The 13,971-nt window shown below is 39.3% G+C and overlaps 1 long non-coding RNA gene across 2 annotated transcripts; it reads left to right on the top strand.

The window, feature by feature from the left end:
- Positions 1-5,449: 5,449 nt before the first annotated feature.
- Positions 5,450-13,590, top strand: LOC118561621. Of its 2 annotated transcripts, none has more exons than XR_004930173.1 (3): positions 5,450-5,532; positions 5,692-5,886; positions 13,559-13,590. It is a non-coding gene; the product is annotated as an uncharacterized LOC118561621 (long non-coding RNA). The 2 variants fall into 2 exon arrangements; XR_004930174.1 differs by lacking the exon at positions 13,559-13,590 and adding an exon at positions 7,254-8,302.
- Positions 13,591-13,971: the final 381 nt, after the last annotated feature.

Here is a 13,971-nt window from a genome sequence, read left to right as displayed (position 1 = left end):
CCCGGATTGTTATGGCAGAGAGTGCTCAGAAAAGTTCCCGGCTACCTCCCTCCCCGCTAACACCTGTGGATGTCTTTGCTGAACTGTTGGCCGGCTGATAACATCAAGGACAATGGCCTCTGGAGAGTGTTCACAGAAATATAAACACTTTCACCCAAACACACACACATAACTGATACTCATATAAACCGATGAATTTACACGGGTCTCAATGTTTACCTTCTGCATATATGTTGTCTTGTGTTATTTGTGCTTTTTTGTGCTATGAGGGTTTTTTTGTCCGTTGTTTGACTCTTTACTAGTGTGAGCCTAAATGTTCAAACAGCTGCCTTTTTTCCCTCCCTTTTCCTCCATGTTGTTGTAATCTTCCTTCAACAGATAAAGGCAGCGCCTTGTGGACAGAATTTGTCCTTGGCAGCACGGCCTCAGTGAACCGTCTCCCCCCTGAAATGTTTGTGATATTTATGTAATGGTGATGGTACTGAAACTGCATTCCGTGAAATTGTCATGGCAATTTCACGGAAGAGGGAAAGAAGCGTTGTTTGGCTCTATTTTAATACCGTAAATGAAATCAAGCTGTATGTTTTGTAAAAAGCCGGTTAAATTTAGTGGAAACACAACAAATTTATATAAGCATGTCAAAAACCATGAGCAAGAAAACGTCTAGAGACAGAAAAGGAGAGAGGAGATGAAACTTTTTTGATTGCCCCTACAGACCCAGACCCACAGACTGATGTCACTGACTGAGGCGTTTCAGTCCTCCAGAGAACATCAGGGTAGATCAGAGTGGTCATCTTCAGCAGCAGTTCATGTTAACTTTCAATGTAGATATTATCTATCACATGTTCCTGGAGCCCAGGGCCGGTTCTAGCCCTTTGGTTGCCCTAGGCGAGATTGAGTTTTGCGCCCCCCCCCCCCCCCTCACTTTTGCCGTGCGAAATACCAGTACTGTTTTCAGCATCTGTTTACAGTTCCACAAAGAATGCTGTGCGGTGAATTGTGCCTACAGTTGTGCAAAGTGTGTGTTACAAAATTGCATTTTGAGTGCAAAGCAGTGTTTGTTCTTTTAGTTTTGTGAACTCAGTGCGTGGATTTGCTATAAGTATTAATAGTTTTAGAAATTGTGCTATAAGAATCAAGGGTTGTGTTTAAGCATTCAGAAAAAACTAACTTAGCATGGAGTGATGCATAGACAACAAATACCAGAATAGGTTTCAGAACCTTTTCTTTTTTATTATTTTAAATAATTTATTACACACTCAAAGTTAGGACTGTGCAAAAACACTCTTAACCATCTGTAAGGACACTTAGGTAAAGTATAACTAATAAACTGGATTTTGATGATTTGTACATCCATTTTGAATACTCAATGCAGATAATCACTACAAAATATTTTATTTATATTAGTATCCTCCACCCATTCTCAAGCTAATAATATAGCACATAATTCTGCTGCATATATACTGAGATAATTAGATGTCCTTTTTGAAATAATCTTTGTCAGGAATGACCACCGCTATACTAGTTGCTTCACTCTTTGTCTTTTTATTTTCATATATCTATGTCTACATGTGTTGTCTTTTACTTTCCTGTATCTGTTTATTCACTTGTGTGTAAATGCACCCCAGCAATCAAAAACAATTGTGAGAAAGTTTACCCACTGCTGCTTTTTGTTTAGATGCTGCTAGCAGAGCTGGAGAAAATAAAAACTAAGCAGGTTGATGCAGCATAAGAGCCCCCATCACTGACAAGTTCATTTGTGAAACCAATAAAAGATGATGCCATCAATCTCTCATTCAGTCGATTTTCAAAAAGACCATGAAATCATTTTATTAGTAATTGCTTATATTACATAATAACCACAACAATTTTGTTTACATGCATGTTTTAGATTTTATTCTTTCAGCTTGGGTATTTTTTTTAACTGCCAACAGGTGAGCTCTAAAGGTAAAGTCATCCTCATGTCCTGGGGGTGGGAAGTGGGCCCTTATACAGATGAGTGCACACGAGGGTATCACAGCCCTGGTATCTTTGCCTAAATAGTCCCAACACCATCTCACAAATTGTCTATAGGCTATAAGCCTATGCTGTTGCTTGTATTGGGACCAAGCAACCTGCAATGTCCAAGCATTTAGACACACCGCTTCCATGCCAGGATGGTCTGTGATACAGGCAGGGATTTCTCCATCCATGTCCTCTCTGGCTTCTTCCATCTTAGCAACAACCAAGCCGATTTCCTGGCAACAGATGCACTCTCTCGCAGAATCCATTATTAGCAGTGAGAACAGGAACACCTAAAAAATAAGATTGATTAATTGTATATTTGTATATGAATTACACACCATAACTGATTTGCTAAATTCACTATTAATGCATTTATGGTAAGTTGGAAATTGATTTACATTTCAGGAAATATTTAGGCCTCAATATTACTCAGTGTATATTTTTGATATATTATTTTTGACTTTTGTTTTGCTAGTATGTAGGTAGGCTAAATATTAATGTACAGATACTGTTTTTAAAATGTTGTCAAGTGATTCTTTATGATAAGTAGCACCTCATCATTGGGCCTAACTAGGCCATGGCATAAATTCATTTTTAGTTGTGAATAAATGCTCATTCATTTTAGTGATACATTTTGTCCTCATCTCTTTATTTAAGATAAGATAAGATAGACTTTATTGATCTCGCAGTGGAGAATTTCACGTGTCACTTCGGCTCAATAAAAGTGACAAAAGACCGATTATCTTGCCGTTTAAAATAAAACAAAACAGCGCAAGAAGACCTCGTTTATTTATTTTTATTTTATAATTTTGTAGACAGCTGCCGATTAAACTAATGTTACAACCTTGATATGATTATATGCGTTGTTTTACCGAAAAATCAATTATAAGCGCCGTGAAAACGGCTGCAATGCGCGCTCCCGACAAAGGGGGGGGGCAGATTTTCACAGGGGAACTGAATTTCGCACAACACCGGCATTTTAGTCATTAAATATCTATGGTGCCTAAAAGAAAATTATGTCAACATACGAAAAAATATTTGAACTGTGTAGTTAAAAGAAAAAACGTGTCCTACCATTCATCCAATCTCCCGACGTCCAATCTCCACTCCTTGTCCGACTCGCTGCTGTTCGTCCGCTGCCTTCTCTTCATCTGAAACGTCTGGGTCGAACATGTGAGGCTCCAGACACAATTATTCTTCCTCCGATACATCAGAATGGTCTCCTGGTAGGAATCGCTCGGTTGAAGTCGAAATTTCGCTTTCAGATTTCTCGTTTTGGCTATCGCATGTAGTGCAGTAATCCGCCATGTTGAGATCAACGCTCACGACCTGACGTCACGACTTCCGGGTTGGAGGGCGCTTGAAAAGTGATCAGAAACTTTTCCGATTTTCTCTTAAATGTGAAAAAGAAAATTAAAAAAAATCGGTGGTATATTTATTTGTTCATATTTTGCTATATATATATATGTAAGGTTAAGTCAAACTGATGTACGCTTCAAAACCGGTTTAATTCGCTTTTTTTTCTAATTCTATGATTAATGGGAAGTAAGACTAAGGGCGACGCTAGAGGGCGCCCCCAACACATTTGTCGCCCTAGGCAATTGCCTAGCTCGCCTATAGCAATCGCCGGCCCTGGTTCACAGAACTCCATCAGGTCATGAACATAACCAATTTGACTTCCCAGGTGGTCAAGGTCCACCTCATAATCACGGTTTCCATTTTCGCCAACTCCAGTCCCTTGCTCTGGACATAGAACATTTTGACCCGGTTAATCATGATTCCAACGTTCATAATTATCTGCAGGAAGTCAAACGCTGTCTTTTTGACCTGCCATCTCCCTCATCTTATGAGAAACTAAAGCTTATTTGGAGAAGAACAGCTAGAAGCGTTCATGTTTTCATTAAAGCTCTTCCTCCAGAGATTTGTGACAGTTATTCAGCTCTTTGCAAAGCTTTAAGAGAAGAATATTCTGTCTACATGGATCAGGCTTCAATAACTCTTGACGCTTTCAGAGTTATTCAACAGGAAAATGTTGAACCCAGAGATTATTACTATCGTTTAAGGAACGTTTATTCTCAGGGATGTAATTCTCCAGGTCCTGAAGAGGACCCACTTTTTAAGTCTTTGTTCCTTCATAATCTACATGAGAGTGTACGGTAAGAATTCACTGAATCATTCTGATGGTGATCAACAATTTTATTGTCTTTTGTTTCTTTTGTGTGTACATAGCTGCTTAGCTTCTTTTTTATCTTCATTTTGCTTAGTAGTTTTAGTTAAGTTTCAATAGCCGAGTAGAGAGGATTTGTTGATTGAAATATAGTGTAAATTCAGATAAACAGCATTATATAGTGATGTTCTCTGGATTTTCATTTATTTCTGTTAATAAATTCTTGAACTTGAAGAGAAGTTGTCACTCTTTTATTAGATATGTGTGCAGAGTTTGCTGTTAAAAGAACGCCAGTCCTCGAATCATCCTTTGTAACTATTGTCCCAATATCAGCTGTTTGGGCTTATATTACCGGACAATACCTAACAGAATTATTTTTTAAACTTTAAATAACTTTAAAACAGTGTGTAATTGCACAATAAAACCTTAACCCTGAGATTGCAGCCTATTATAGGGGTTTGATCAGTTCCAATTTGACGCTAACCAATGCAATCACACACCACTTCAACATATTCTTGATAGAGTAAAAAAAGGTTTAATGATTTGTTCTCTGGGCGCTTCTCCGACGACTTGTTTGGCCAAAACAAAAATGACCGGATCTCGTGGAAGATAACGGAGCTTCCAGTTGGATCAAAAATTATTTAATGTTAATGTTAAGTCAAGACCTCCCTGATTGGGTGAAGGGGAACAGTGATTCGGTGAAGTTCGGACCACCCGGGAATTGTATCACGTGCCATATGGGGGGGCCCAACGCGAGAGACAGCTAAAGGTCTTCTCAACAAGGCAAACTGTCAGAAAAGAAGAACGAGAATGGGCCGCCTTCGCCTTTTAAAATCGGTCACCATGGTTTCCACCGGGGCGGCCAGTTCAACTGTGTAGCATGCTGGGAGTTGCAGTTTGTCATGTCATAATGGCATAACAGTATTTTGCTGTTTCTGCAGAGCTGTAGGTAATAATCTATCGTGGTGTGATTAGCTTCACTCCTCCTTCCACTCCAGCAGCACAATTACTTTTACTGTAAGTTGGATGGTCTAAAAAGCCTTGTATGAAGTGTTTATATCATTCACACTTTACAACAGATAAAACTGCTGTTTTATACCTGTAATGTATGTTGGATGATCTAAAATCAATTTATGTGGTGGTTATACTTTTCCAATACACTGCTTTTTTACAAAACATATTTAGTTGTTTTGCTGTTTTTGGAGAACAGTAGAAAATAATGTATCATCTCATTATTTGAAAACTTTGCAGTAAACTATTCTACCTCTATGTTATTACAGCAAAGAAAAAGCAGGACCATCAGGCACAGAAAAGACCGTACATCCAACAACTTCAGTTGAGGCCTCCTGTTTTTCTTCAAGGTGAGGTCTATTTTGGATACAATTATGGTTACAAAATAAATGTCCTTATGGGATTACCATTTTATTCCTACATTTATAATAAATCAGTGTCAGTTTTAGCCTTCCATTTAGATAAACACAGTCAAATCTAATCTTCAAAATATGTCTTTACTTCCCCAGTGACAGTAGTGCAGCAGAAGATGTAAGGTATCAACAACCTGCCCATCAGCTACGGAATGCTCCAAGCCCCGTAAAGCGCACGGTTGCCTCTGCCCCAAGAAAAAAAGAACAGTTCAACCAGGTCAATCCCCAGGCAGGTGAACCAACCTACCCCTTGGCCTACTGATGACAGCGATGACACGTGGCACTCTCCAGGTGAACCAAACACTGAGCCATTTTTTCTGTAAAAGTTTTGTTTACAAGGTTGTTACTGATAGCTTTTTATTGCATATTGATTTACACATTTATTGATAGCTACTTACTGAAAAGTGTTTCACAATCTTGTTTTATTGATAACTTTGTTTTTCTTATGTTGTTAGGTTTTCTTTCATTGATAAGTATGTTTTAATATAATAGGAAAAAAGGACACAATTCAGCTAATTTTCTCTTCATTTTATTCATTATATGCTCTGCACAATGGTCCATTTAGACTAAACTGGGATAAATCTTATGAACCAATACTTTGTCATATACAGGAGTCCTACAATGGAAATAAGCACTTTTATCTGACCTGAATCCCTTTTAATGAAGTGTAAAACACATTTGGCACAGTTGTGCCAAAATCACAGGTCTGCCTTGCGCACTGCCCACTAAAACATTTACAGAAAAAATATACTTCAACTGATTCAGTCCAGATTTGTTGCAGTTATAGCAAAGATGTGGATCTATACAGTCTGAGGCTTCTCCTATAATTTCAAATGGGTTTTCATAATGCTTTGCAGAGTTTTTTTTTTCAAAGAAATCTAGCCTGGCCTCAAACATTTTGGTTTTGTTTCTCACCTAAATCACCTATAAATCCAACAGTGTGACATTTGCAATAATGGTTCCATCTGAAAAATGTTCTATGATGCCTTTGTGTCACACAAATACTAACTTTTACATTTACACTTTATAACTTTAGTAGTAATTATTATTTTTTCAGATATGTAATTTCAGGCAAAAATTGGTACTATAAAATAACTTGTATAATTTTTCTAGATTACAGAAACTGTATAAAATGAAATATACACAAGTTCATATATGTTAAATATACGTTAGATACTAAGTAGGTTTAGATACTCCACCTTATTTCAAGGAATAACATGAATATACAAAAAGCTAGGTATAATTGAGGTATAATTTATAAAGATTTTTCAAAATAGCAAAGCTATTCTCTTTATTATAGTCCATTCCTAAAGCACTTTGTGTCTCTATCTCTCACAGCATGGCATCAGAATCAGCAACGTAAACAAAAGCTCCAGGTACAAACCAAAAACAATGCCCTGGAAAATGGCAACCACATGCCACAATACATTGTAAAATCATGTGCCACTTCTATTTGGCTAATATAACAACTTAGGCATCCTTTCATGAAAAGAAGACTCAATGACTTCACCACGTAGCAAAGGACAAATGAAACCTCTTTGAAATCTGTTCCTCAGGCCTTCTGTCCTGCTTTTTCCAGCTTGAACCCATCTGTTTTACTGTAAATTCAGTCTGTCAGAATATGGTTCTAAGCTGAATCCACTTTTTGATTCAAACAGAAAGCATCCAGAACACCAGCAATTGAGGACCAGATTGTAGGCATCGGCTGCCAGGCATTTCTGACCATATAATGAGTCCTCACCTTAGAGTGTCAAGTCTGCAATGAGGACCCTTCACACTGGCTGAGAGCATCTTCAGTCCTGCCTCTCCTGGGTGGTTGTAGCTCAGGTCCAGTTCTCTCAGATTGGAGGGGTTGGACCTCAGGACCGATGCCAGAGAAGAACAGCCTTCCTCTGTGATCAAACAGCCTGAAAGACTAACAACAATGAGATAAAACCATTACATAAAAGTAGCAAAGACTTGGAATTACATGGCTTCTGTCAAAAACTGAGAACACTATTACAATTTAAAACAAAAGTTTCATAATGAATGACTGTTTGAAGTCATTATTTTGAATGTGATGATATTCTAAGAATCCATGTGCTAAATAAAAATGCACATTTACTGTCAAAACTAGATTTTTTGGAAGAATGTGATTGTTCCCTTAAATTTTCCATTTAATTAGATTTATTCAACCAATAAATGAATCAGTTGTTCCAACTACTGGTCACCAAGACATACTGAACTCTGTCTCCGATGTTCATGTTTTAAAACTATTCATTCATCGAGTCATTTCTTCTGTTCATTTTGGTTTGAGTCCCAGATGTAACACGTTTAGTACAGAAACCGAGGTATCACAATCCCCAACAACACGCTCCAGGTGGTTCTAGACACTCCCAAGGTGTTTGCTGGCCAGACAGAACATCAAATTCCTCTAAAGTATTCTGGCTCTGCCTTGAAATTTCTTCTGATAGTATATGCTTAAAAACTTCAAATAATCACCGGACTACTTTATGCGCTGAAAGTGGTAGCTGTCTTCCCCCCTGGATTACAAAGTTCCTCAAAATTTCTCTGACAGGTCCTGATCACACTACTGAGGAAGGTAACTTAATTCTACTTTATGATTCATATATCTCATAATGATATGTGAAGGTTATCCGGAAGACTACTTCAACAAGAGCTTTGCCCTTCACTAAGACGGACGGAGGAGGTACCAAAATTACTGCATGTCCACTCTGCCATTATTTATGGATCTTACATCCGGATGTTTGAGCTCTTCCTCTTGAAATAGAATCACCCGCTATTCGTAAGAACCTTTTTTCATCAAGAAACACATAATTGAACTTGGATGACCTAAGTGATTTAATATTGTAAACACATAAACAAATCACTGCATGTAGAACATTAAATAATTACTTGATTAGTTAAATAGTTTAGACAAATTAGGATTATGGTGGAAGGTTATAGTATAGACTTTTAGAGTGAGTGAGTTTATAGTTTGGAAAAAGTTGGGAGGTGCTGCTTTACAGAGAATAAGCCAGAAACAGTGTCTCTTCAGCAGGCTTCATTATCAGAAGGATGTGGAAGGTGCAGCAGGCAGTCAAACAGGCTGAAGCCAGGCTGAGGAATGGCATCTTTGTTGGCTCAGTGACAGTTGGACAGGCTGGGTAAATATACAAGACCACAGTATGACAGAGCCCAGGGGAAAGAGATACACCAGATGGTCAAGGCAGAGATCTGGGTGTAGGTGAAGAATGAACATAGATAGATAGATAGATAGATAGATAGATAGATAGATAGATAGATAGATTTATTGTCATTTTCCTTGCACAAAGTGCGTGCAGAACGAAATTTCGTTTGCATACAGCTTGAAAAGGATCACTCTAGAAATCACTCTAAAAATCACAGTAGATTGCACTATTTTTCAGGATAAAGATACAGCAGCGATTTATGTAAACAATTTAGATGAACCATATTTTAAACATATAAACAAATGACTGCATGTAGAACAAGATCATGGCCATTAACCAAGAGGGACACTGGATTAACTGTAATGCATGTACACAAAAAAATCCCCTGGTCCGACTTTTGGAAGTCAGTCTGCAAGACTGAAGTTTCTGATCAAGTTGCTGGGGGCTAGCAGAAACACTAATGGGTCCATTGTGCCCAGGACAAGGCTCACAAGAAAATGTCCTAAATTGCTGCCATAAAATCCTGGGAGAGGGGTGGTACACTTGGCACATTGACTAGGCGCTGAAGTAGCTGACACCATCTGCATTAGAATCCAGCAAACATCAGGGCACAAAATCCCCTTTGTCAAGGCAGGTGAGAAACCTCAGGTGGCTTACAAGGTCTAGTGGGGGCTACTAGCCACAGCTCATGGCTGAAAGCTGAAATTAACCTGCAAGGCAGCTGAAGTTCCCAGAGCTTACTGCAAGGAGGTAACTCAGGCCAGCCTTGTTTCAAACATCTGAATCCACCAGGCAAGTAGTCCTTCTGAAGCTAACAGTCCCCCAGGAAGACCCAAAGGGGGAAGCCCACAATTGTAAGAAGCCCTAGTACCTGTATCTGGTAGAGGCCTGCATGGAGAGAGGCTGGAGGGCTTGCTAAGAGCCAACTGAGGGGGCTGCAGGGGTTTTCTAGGGCAGTCTACACCAGGCATTCATTGTTCTTGGCACCAGAGGGTTGCTACAAAGAAGAGCTACCAAAAAGTTCAACATGGCTATAGATCATACCTGGAGTAGCAAGCTGCTTGGACATAAACCAGGGACTGGGCACTCACAGTTAGGTTGCCATAAAATGATTTAATGATAATTTAAGACCTGAAAGACCCAATGACCCTGAGTTCATCACTGACTGTATGTCCAAGCCGCGTCATGATTTTATTCTCGCGTACATGATATATCAGGATTTGTGGGCCACAGATCAGATGTCAGAAGAAGGAAACTTGGTGCAGACAGCCAGTCTCCACACAGCAGCAAAGCTTTGGCTGTCAGTCCCCTGGAGACAAAATCAGCAGGATTAGAGCTAGAATTCACATACCTCCACTGACATGGTTGTGAATGCTGCAGGATGGCTGTAATACGGTTCGCCACAAATGTCTTGAACCTTGTTGTTTCACTGTTCAAATATTTAATGACAGCTGTACTGTTAGTCCAGAATACAGAGTCCTTTAACTCTAACTCCAGCTCTTTTCTCAACAACTTATCCATCTTAACCGCCACTGTAGCCGCTGTGAGCTGCAGCCTGGGATCAGTGGGTGTTTTTAGAGGAGCGACTCTGATTCTGGCCATCAGCAGAGTGGATTGTGCCTCACCTGAGTCATTATCTAGCACCAGGTAGCTTACTGTGCCATAAGCATCTTCGCTTGCATCAGCAAAATGGTGAAGTTGTGCAAAGACTGGTCTACCAAAATGCTTGGTTTTAATGCACCTGTCCACTCCAAATTCTTCCAGCAGCTTGAGTCCAGAAAGCCACTTCTTCCAACCTTTAATGATGGCGTCTGGTAGCTCTTCATCCCAGGAGTATGTTAAACGACATAACTCCTGAAGAAGGTTCTTTACTGGTAAAATGACGGGAGCGAGCAAACCCATTGGATCAAAGATAGAAGTAACCAGTGAAAGTAGTCTTCTTCTGGTGTGTGGGCGCTCTTTGACATTAATTTTAAACTTGGTCTGTTTCCGCACACCACTGTATTCCCATGGCCCTCTCCACTGGTAAGGAATCATGATCCAAATCCAGATCTTGAAATCCAGTTGCTCGTTCATTTGCTGGTATGGTGTTAAGCAACGTTCGACAGTTACTGGACCACTTTGTCAGCCGGAAGCCGCCTTTTGCCAGCATTTCTGTCAAAGCAGCAGCAAGGGAAATCGCACTACCTTGATCCTTAACAGACTTAATGCAGTCATCCACATAAAAGTTCTTAAATACAGTTACAGCTGCGTCTCAACCAAACCCTCGTTCAAAATCAGAAGCACATTTCTGCATGGCAAAAGTTGCTACACTTGGTGATGACGTCGCTCTGAAAATGTGCACCAGCATCTTATGATCCACCAGCTCCTTAATGTAATCACCATCAGGCCACCAGAGGAATCTAAGGAGGTCTGTGTCTTCATCACTCACTTGCTCTTGATAAAACAAGGCCTCCACGTCAGCCATCATTCAACAGTCTCCTGACGGAATCTCAAAAGCATCTTTGGCATTCCACTGCATAACCTTTCTCCAAGATGCTGTCCATGAACGCCACATACTCCTTGTAGTAGCTGCCATCTTTGGAAAATCTTTTCTTTAAATTAAGTACACGTTGCTCTGCCACTGATCTGTTATTTGGCATTTGCAGTTCTGCATTTTTCACTGGGAGACAAACCTTGTAATGTCCATTCTTCAGCTCCACAGACTTACACCTCATAGAAATAAACTGCTTGTCATCTTTGGACATCTCAATCTCCTCAGTTTGATCAGGAAAATCCTGTTTAAGTTGCAGCTGCCACAACTCCTCCAACCTGGCAGCTGAAATCCTATCTACAGTCACTTGAGTCCATGGATTGGTTGGTGTGAGGGACCGAGCCGGTAAAGCATGAGGACACAGTGATAATTTTCAAAACTGGGTTTATTTCCCAAAGTAACAAAAATTCCAAACAATAGTTATAGGGCCCTTAAAAGAGGTCAGTTTGTTTGTTTGAGCAGTTAGTTTTTGAGGTTTTTGTTGTGTACGTAATCCTCTTCCACCGTATAGTCCTTAAGCACTGCATTTGATTCACAGAATTCTTGGTGCAAACGGTGATAATCAACCCGCAGTTTGTTTTTAATCATGTCCACATTTTCATCCTTTTCCATTAATTTATCAAGGTGATTGATCATACCTGATACTTGGGACAACTTGTATCTGCGCGCATTTAAATGTTTCTCCTTGGCCGCCTTAAAGGCTTTTTCTGTCATTTTTAATTTCCGCTTTCTTTGACTTGACTCTGAGTGTGTCGACATTTTAATCATTTTTATCCACAATAATAATCCAAAAATTGGGAAGAAACGAATTATCCACAGAAAAAGTCCAAAAGGTCCTGAAATCCGACTTTAATCAAAGTAATCCACTTGTGCGTAAAAGTGTCATCATGGCGTGGTCCCATTCAGCAGCAAACAAAGGCTTCACCTTTGGCGTTTTCTTCATCAGATCTCCACGTATTTACAAAAGTTCATTATCCACTGGCACTTATCGATTTGAGAAATCCATTTGGAGCAGGTTTTTTGACTAATTGTAGAGTTCAAAAATAAGTGAAGCCGGCCTGACTGGCTGCGGCCTCAAGACTTCCAACAAGTTGTCCAGATGATTCGTCCAAGAAATCCACGGAGATGTTATTGCATTTAAAAACGTTTTAGTGAGTAGGTGGAAGAAAAAATGGTGCCAAACATACAAAATATGAGGGCGACAGAGGTCAACAAACCATTTGGCTCCACTCTGTGAGCTACACAAACCACAAAACTCCCATGATGCATCATCCTTAAAAAGTGACACGTATGCCTCCTTAAACCCAAAAAAGTAATGAAAATAATAACAATGTCCACAATAACTAAATATACAAATTCCCCAAATTATTGTGAATTACCAATAATATCTAATAATTAAAAAAAATATATAGCAAGAAAAACAAAACACAAAACTTTAACCATAATGCATACCAAGAAAATCACAAAGTATTAATTCAGGCTCCTACAATATGTTTCTTCAGTGCTGTTCTGGCATTAAAGTAAAAGTCTTTTTTAATACAAAAATATGTTTGTTAAATAAAAAAACATGACTTTTCTATTTAGGCTTAAAGTAAACGTTGTATGATGTGAAATAGTATATAAAATTAACAAAAATAAATATTCAACATTTAACAGCATATATGTGTACTAACAATGCAAGATAATGATTTAAAAACTCTTAATACATATTAGACTAAATAAATAAAAAAAACAATTTGCGTTTTATTGTGTCTGGTGTTGACAAAAACAAAGGAATAACTGGAAAAAATGCCTATCTTATTTATATATATATATATATATATATATATATATATATATATATATATATATATATATATATATATATATATAATATGGAGAAGAGGCTAAGTCACAAAAACTGTTTATAGCATCCACATGTATACCTGTATCTCTCTACCTAATATTGGAAACATCCCATTCTAATAAAAAAATAAACAATATCAGTTCACCTTAGTGTGAAAAGTTATCCCTCGACCCCTGACGTCAATAATCCGTCGATTCAAACAAATAAGACTCACAGTGCTGAGGCATCATTAGTCTGTTCAGCTTGAAACAGCAGGATAGGGTAGCAGGTACACCGCCCCAAGATGGCGGCCGTAATTCCTGCGCCATGATAGTCAATGCGAGGTCTCCTCTATTTTATGTCTATGGTGACGCACATCGTCCCAACGCGTTGATCACTTCCGGGTTCTTTGTCCTTGTGTTGCTGTGAGGCCAGAAGCGGGAGTGTTGGTGAGGCTGGAAGAGAGCAGCAGCTGCTGCAGGTGATGAAGTCTGGAAAGAAGTCCAGCAGCTGGAGGCACAGCGGAGAAACTGGAGGGAAGCAGGAGCTCAAAGAGCGGCAGGACGCAGCAGAGGAGACACCAATGATGGGGGATGTTTTCCAGCCCAGAGTTCTGCTGCACCCATCAGGTTTGGAGATTTCCTTCTTCATGCTAACTGTGTGGATGGAGCTAAAGTTTAGGAGCCGTTTTCAGCAGCTGATGGATTCCTCCTCTTCATCACAACTCGTTGCAGGCTTTCCCCCAGAAAACTGGCTAAGCCTGCAGCTCTGCTTAGGAGGTGCTAATGCTAGCTTAGCATGTGGCTTAGGAGGTGTTAATGCTAGCTTCGCATGTAGCATAGGAAAGC

This window comes from Fundulus heteroclitus, unplaced genomic scaffold, assembly GCF_011125445.2.
Source record: "Fundulus heteroclitus isolate FHET01 unplaced genomic scaffold, MU-UCD_Fhet_4.1 scaffold_68, whole genome shotgun sequence".
Taxonomy (NCBI): Eukaryota; Metazoa; Chordata; class Actinopteri; order Cyprinodontiformes; family Fundulidae; genus Fundulus; species Fundulus heteroclitus.
Note: the sequence above shows the minus strand (reverse complement) of the source record. Positions and strands in the feature narration are given on the sequence as shown.